Raw genomic sequence first — 7791 nt, forward strand, 5'->3', positions numbered from 1 at the left:
TTATAAAAGTCCAGGTAAGATATGATATAGGCCTACATTAAAACATGAAAAACGAGTCAAAGAAAAAAGACAAATGTCAGAGGTTACTTTTGAGGGCTCCTCACTTTTATTTCTTTCTCACATGATAGCATTTCCCAAGTGCTTAATAGCACAGTGGTCATCTTCTATGCATTTGCTGGTTTGCAGTCTACAGTATCTAGATATATTAACCTTCCAACCGCCTTTCTGGAAAACTGTCTTCTCATTGGCGAAAGGAAAGACTTAGGGCTACAAGCTTTTCTAGCATTAGTTCTTATCTTTTAGAGATATGTAGGGTTTTGTGTTTTTTTTCCTCAAGAGCCTGATACAACTTCTCTACCAAATAGATTATCAGTCACTGTAAAGCTTCCCATTTATAAACTATGCTTCATCCAGTACCAATAGAACTAAACTTTATACCTCTGCTATGAAGTCACTGGCTTGGCTGAAATCCTTCTAATTTTATTTTTCATCCAAATGTGTGTTGTAATCAACACCTGAAGATGTAATTCAGAGAGGTAAATTTCAAATCTGGTTAAAGCAAATTTAGAACCACTGAATGAAAGCACAGGCTACCTAGATTGATCCTCTTGTCTAAATTTATTTCATTAAACAAAAGGAGTATAAATGTTTCTTTTTCCTCTTTAGCAGGAAGTCAGGGCAGTTGGGAAGTATTCTCAGTTATGATTCTTTTCTATATAAATTTACAGTGGTATGTATTGGGCAAAATAAAACACCTGTTAAAGGAAAAAAGAAATGCTCAATTAATTCGAATTAAAACTGGGGAAGATTCACCAGACCATCTGGTTCTTTATTCCCACAACTGAATTCAGGGAGATTTCAGTCCCCACTTATTTGCACAGCAATAATAAATTCTACACTGTTGTTTTATAAACATTGTGTTCAATATATATATAAATATATATATATAAAATGTGTTTTATAAACATTGTCTTCAAACTCACTGAAAAAGTATGTAATATCTATTTTTGACTTCTAAAATTTATATTGCTCTTAGAGTTTGTCTTCTAGAAACTGTAAGAGTCAAAACATTGGCCAAGAATTTGGGTATACATATTCACATATTTAAAAGGCGTCTTCTGAAAGGACTAAAAATGCATTTTTTTATCACTTTGGATTTTATAATAAATAGATCATCAAACTCTTGGCAACAGATTCTTTTTTTTAAAACAGCTTTATTGGAGTATAATTGCTTTACAATGGTGTGTTAGTTTCTGCTTTACAACAAAGTGAATCAGCTATACATATACATATATCCCCATATCTCTTCCCTCTTGCGTCTCCCTCCCTCCCACCCTCCCTAACCCATCCCTCTAGGTGGTCACAAAGCATCGAGGTGATCTCCCTCTGCTGTGTGGTTGCTTCCCACTAGCTATCCACCCTACGTTTGGTAGTGTATGTATGTCCATGACACTCTCTCACTTTGTCCCAGCTTACCCTTCCCCCTCCCGGTGACAGACTCTTGTTAACTAAATTCACAAGGTTGGCCAATAGAATAATTTGTTAAATTATATAATTTGTGGTAAAGCATTTTAAGTGCCTAGCTTCTGTTTAAACTCAGGACTAGCTTATAGATCATGTTGAATTAATTTTAACATTTTTAAAAATTATTTATTTATTTATTTTATTTTTGGCTGTGTTGGGTCTTCGTTTCTGTACGAGGGCTTTCTCTAGTTGCAGCAAGCGGGGGCCACTCTTCATTGCGGTGCGCGGGCCTCTCACAGTCATGGCCTCTCTTGTTGTGGAGCACAGGCTCCAGACGCTCAGGCTCAGTAGTTGCGGCTCACGGGCCCAGTTGCTCCGCAGCATGTGGGATCTTCCCAGACCAGGGCTCGAACCCATGTCCCCTGCATTGGCAGACAGATTCTCAACCACTGCGCCACCAGGGAAGCCCCAATTTTAACATATTGAGGGAATCTGCTTTCCCTGTAGAAAGTGGGATGAATACTTGTGCCTAAACTCTGCACCTCCTCTCAGTGGGTGTGTGGTATGAGCTCACACACACACACACACACACACACACACACACACACACACACACACCAGCCAGGCTTGATTTAATCTCTCTTTTGCTCTCTCTTTCTCTTTCCAGAATGATGGTGCTTTCACAACCACATAAAATCTCTTCTCTAAATACTACTTTGTTGTGTTATCCCTGGGTCTTAGGTTAATGTAGTACTTCTACAGAGTTTTTAATAACACTGATTAAGCCTAGGAGACATTCTGCCCTCATCCAATAAATGATGAACTAGTTTAAGCTACAGAACTACTTTATTTTTCTTATCTCCAATTCTTGGTAGGAGGGGCATCTAACATAGCAGAAGTCTATATTCCATGATAATTAGAAAAAAGAGGAACCAAGAGTAAGAATGGACCAGAATCACAGGAAACTAATCCATGAAAGAACTTTCTCCATTAGATGTCTGTCTTATTGATAGCTTCCTTTAATATCACATACTCTGTGCTGGCTTTGTAATCAAACAAAATTCTGATATCAAGTCAATTTCTCAAACACACATCCCTACTTAAAAGAGAATGAACTCACTGGTTAATCCAGATATATACACAAATTTTCTGACTCTAAGTCTTGGATTCTTTCTACTGTACCAATGATTCCAAATTTACCAGTGCAAAAAGTTCAAAGTGCTTGTCAAGAATTTTCTGTAGACAAAAAATATTAATATGTTTCATACTTTTGGGTATTACTTTTTAAATGTATTTGGATGCTACTGTAATTAATAACAACAATTACTTAAAGCTTTGCTGAGAGCATAATTGCCAGAACTTAGATGCAATCATGATGTCCTTCAGTAGGTAAATGGTAAATAAACTGTGATATCTCCAAACATTGAAATGTTATTGAGTGCTAAAAAGTATGAGCTATCAAGCCATAAAAAGACATGGAGGGGCTTCCCTGGTGGCGCAGTGGTTGAGAATCCGCCTGCTGATGCAGGAGACGCGGGTTCGTGCCCTGGTCCGGGAAGATCCCACATGCCGCGGAGCAGCTGGGCCCGTGAGCCATGGCCGCTGGGCCTGCGCGTTCGGGGCCTGTGCTCCGCAGCGGGAGAGGCCACAACAGTGAGAGGCCCGCATACAGCAAAAAAAAAAAAAAAAAAAAAAAAAAGACATGGAGGAAACTTAAATACATACTACTAAGTGAAAGAAGCCAAACTTTTTTTTCATTTTGTAAAAGCTGATATATTTGCCTTTGCTTTTGTGTAATCAAAACTGCCTTATTCTGTGAGCCTGAAGGTTGCATTTGAAACTGACATTAGTTTTGGTTTTCTCAGGCTCAGCTTTTTGTCCTGAGGATCTTAACAGATTCTCATTGGCTTTGGTCTCCACTGGCATGTCCCATGTGGAATGCTGTCTATAAAATTTTGGAGAAGTCTGTTGCTTTGCAAATACTATGCACCCTTTATACCTTAGGTAAGCTTACCAGTTCCCAGCCCCTTTAGGAGGAAGTTCACCATGCCCGCGATGGCAGAAATAAATCATAAAGAGAAGCAGACTTGGCTGGAGACAGCACGGAGACTAATCACTTTTCAGAGGCTATACTCATTTCATCTTTGAGGGAAGTCACACCTTCATAGAACAGAATCTCTCATTGCTGATATCTAGGGGAGGCTAGGCAGGATTTCTTCTAGGGTCTCAAGCATATCAGACACACAAGCTCTCCAACACTGAATGTTACCATTTTGTAAAGGTCTTTGTCCATTAAGTGGCAGTTGTCCTGATAGTACTCAATCAGAATGCTCTCCATGGTCCGTATGCCACATAATTTGCCAAACGACTAGAGACAAGGTCCCATGCTAGTCCTGGAGCTGTCAAAGTGGGATGTTACAGAAAATAAGGAAGTCTAGGTTAACTTCTGTGGTCCTGATGCAAGAGTCAGTGGGCTTCAGCAACATCTGTATAATCCCAGAGTTGAGTTAGCTGTGTGGGTGTCTTCTTCCTTCTTTGGGGCTCCTTGTTCATCGTCCAAATGCTTAGGAGTGGTCAGCTGAAGAATCTATAAGCAGGTTCTCGTTGGTGATCTTCCTTGTGAATATCTGTTTCATGAAGGCAGTCTGAACAAGAATCACAGAAATCCAAAGACATTTCTGGACAACAATCCTGGCAGTGCCACCGAACACCCTGGATAGGTTCTATGCCACAGTTATCACACTTGAAGCCCACATGTTGCACAAATCCACTTTCAGTTTGCATTTGCTGAAGTTTCTGTTTTTTTAACTTTTTAAACTGTAATAGTTTCTTATATTCAGGTAAATTCTTATACATAATAGGAATACTTTCTTCATCTGATGCCTGCTCCGTAGCAGTGTTCATGTGGTTACGAAAACAGGATCGATCACCATCTTCATCCATATACACTGGTGTTTCATGGGAAGTCATGAAAGTGGAAGGTTTAAAGAGATGCTTATTAAGGGGGCACTGCTTGTTGAAGACTTTTGGGAGTTTATATATAAGTTTGGCGTTCTGCCTGGGACTGGAATGCCAGCTTTAGTTAGTTTTATGAAATACTTCTGCACTCGGCTGGCAACCTGTTTTGCTGTCCTATTGCCCAGTTCATCTGTTATCTTCTGCCAGCATCGAGATTCTACTTCTTCAGGAGGGTATTTCAAGAGTAGTTGTTCAAGCTTTTTCTGTTCTTCAACAGTCCACAATTGGTTACATGTTTCAGGTTTGGTATCACCACACAGGCATCCTTTTATCATCTGAGGACGAATGTGTGAGCCTTCTGGACCATCATTCAAAGGCAACATAGAGTATGAAATGGACTCTCCGTGCTTCCGAGGATCTAAAGGACTTTTTGGTCTAGCAGGTAAACCTACTTTATCAAAAACTAGCTTAACTCTCCTAGTATGTCTTTTGCGATTTTTAAATTCTTTTTCAAAGTTCCCAAGGCTATTGGTATATTGGTCCCATACAATCTCGGGCAACTGAACAACTCTCTGTGGATATGGAAGCCCTATATCGGCCTTCTTCTGGAGTTTTTCCACAAATCCAATGGGATTTTTTAGTGCTTCTCTCTGATGTCTGCCTAAACTTTCAAGGTCCTGGACTGCTTGAGAATGTTGAGCCTCGAGTACAGCAATTGTCTGTAACAGTCTCTGATAACCATGACTCTCGAGTACTTTGCTGTTTTATATCAGTAGTTCTTCCATTATTATTTCCTTTCTGAATTTGCACAGGCTCTGGTCTCTTCTTTGGTGATCCTGATAGTACTTGAGAATGAGAAGAGATTTCTTCAGGATGAGCAATGCTACGATTCCTTAAAGTTCTACCACAAAAAGATTCATCCAAGCCGTTTAACCCCACTGTTGATCTTGTAACACGAGTAGATCGGGAAGCAGCCATACTATGGCAAGTCCCTATAATATGGTCATCATGATCCACTCACTGGGAAACCCGTACAACCAAAGATCTATCATTGTGGAAATATTAGCTCTTTTCCTTATATCCTGAAGGAGTTGGAGCTATGATCTAGAATAGAGCTTAAGCATCATGATTTCAGACTCTCAGCTTCAGCCATGGAGAATACTAGAACTTCCTAAATTTCTTTCTTTTTTAAAAGTGTTTCGCCTAGCATTTGATTCCCAAGCGTCTGCATTTATCTGTCATCACTGTTAATGTCCATGTTAACACTGAGATTTCAGGTATTAATTATTTATACCGTTGTACTAGCACAACTCGATATCTTCCGGGCGAGGCCGAGCACCGCAGGCCACTCCGGGAGGCGCCGCCGCCGTGGCCGCTGTCCGCCCCTGCCACGGCACTGGCTCAGCTGGCCGCCGCCACCGAAAGCTGGACAGCGGCGCTTGGGTGCTTCCAGGTGGGTCCCCACCTCCTGTTCCTGCCAGAAACCAATCTTAAATAATAGCATAATGTTTGATTTCAATTATATGACATTCTAGAAGAGGCACAACTATGGAGACAGTAAAAAGATCAGTGGTTTCCAGGGCCTGGGTCATGGTTTGAGGGGGTGGATAAATAGGCAGAGCACAGAGAATTTTTAGGGAAGTGAAAATATGATGCACATAGTTATTTCACATTGTGTGCTGGCAAAGACATAGGTAGGACCTACCTATTCAAAACACAGCACATTATAGCTTTAAAGACTAATAACCTTGGATATGATTCTGAGTTTTCTTTAAAATTTTTCCTTTTCAAATGCTTGAGATCCCAATGTTGAAACATATTAAGCCATTATTAATGATCATCGTTCTATTATTTATCATGTTATTTCTCAAGGTCACAGCTACCTGTGAGACAAGAGGACTCAGGATTAATTCTGATGGGAAGAAAGGAAAAGTTTCAATCTGTATCACTGGTTACAGAGAATTGTCAAACAGTAGCTACATAAATGGATTGACGGATTTCCTTTTCTACAAAAGGAAAGCAGAAGAGTTTTGTTTTATGTTAACTAATAAAAGAGATTCCATTACTCTGGGGGCAACATTTTAGTGGTTTTAGTATCTAATACTGAAACATTAATAGCATTAGCATGTAAGTAGAAGTTACTATTTGCCTGCTTTATAAATTCTGAAGAAGACTTTAAAGAGTATAATAAATGATCATAATGTTGAAAGTAAATTTAATGCATATACCAACTGCTTTTCAGAATGGTCACAAACTGTAAATTATTAATGTCATACTCAGTTTTCTTTGGATCTCTAAGTATGGCTTATGTTTAAATATCCTGCCTACTGCAGTATGCCATTTTACAATCTCCTCTTTAGCTCCCATTGCTATGTCAGGCATTGGGAATTCAAAAAGTAAGTTACAGTTCTGACAGCAAGGAGTTCTAGATTTTGTGGCTAGGATGAAAGGGGGATACCCAACATAGCCTGATTTGGTCCAAGGAGGACATCTTCAAGAAAGGGGAGACCTCAGCTCATACTCAAAGCATAAATAGAAGCTGGTCTTCAGCATAGGCTAATAAGTTGAAAGCTCCTTCAAGCAAATATTCGTTAAATATCTGACAACATTAACAGTCAACAAGTTGAGTGGCTGAGAGCATGGACTGGACTCAGGTTGCCCAAGTTCAAATTCTGACTCAATATCTGTGTGACTTTGGGTAAGTTACTTAAACTCTATGGACTTCAGTTTCCTCATCTGTAAAATGGAGATCATAATACTAGTCCCTACCTCATAGATATTTCTGTGAGGATTACAAGAGTTAATACATGTAAAAACTTAGAACAGTTCCTGCCACGTAGTAGGTGCTAGTCAAGGATGACTATTACCATTTATTTTCAGAAGCTGGCTAGGGACTCTCTGTGTGATACTCACAGAAGTATCCAGCCACTCCTCTGTTGCCCTGAACAATCCAGCTCTGTCCCCAATTTTTTATGTTCCACATACAAAATTATATTCCTTGCATTTGTCTGGACTCATTGTCCTTAGAAAGTAATTTAGAACTCTATTGCTTTGGTTTTTTGGCCTTTGGGAACCTCATCCTTAGGGTGTCCTTGTGAAAAATATAATAAATTCAGTATGGACAACTTGGGTGTCAGTTGCTGAGAGACATCTGGTTAAAGAGGAAGTGTCTTGAATGTGCAGCACAAACTACCCCTGGAGACATGAATTACCAGGGCAAGTGTGTTAGTGGAAGCAGTGAGGGTGAATTATAAATTAGATCAACCAGAGATGTTGTGGGGACTTAGAAGAGAAGCACTCTGTTTAAATTGCTGGTATTGATATGAAAATGATAACGATAACACTTTTATTACTACATTGCTGGTATTC

The 7791-nt window shown here is 39.6% G+C and overlaps 1 pseudogene; it reads right to left on the reverse strand.

Moving 5' to 3' along the window:
* Positions 1-4038: 4038 nt before the first annotated feature.
* LOC131756836 (ZZ-type zinc finger-containing protein 3 pseudogene) lies at positions 4039-5678 on the reverse strand (annotated as a pseudogene).
* Positions 5679-7791: the final 2113 nt, after the last annotated feature.

The sequence above is a fragment of the Kogia breviceps genome, chromosome 5, assembly GCF_026419965.1.
Source record: "Kogia breviceps isolate mKogBre1 chromosome 5, mKogBre1 haplotype 1, whole genome shotgun sequence".
NCBI classification, from domain to species: domain Eukaryota; kingdom Metazoa; phylum Chordata; class Mammalia; order Artiodactyla; family Physeteridae; genus Kogia; species Kogia breviceps.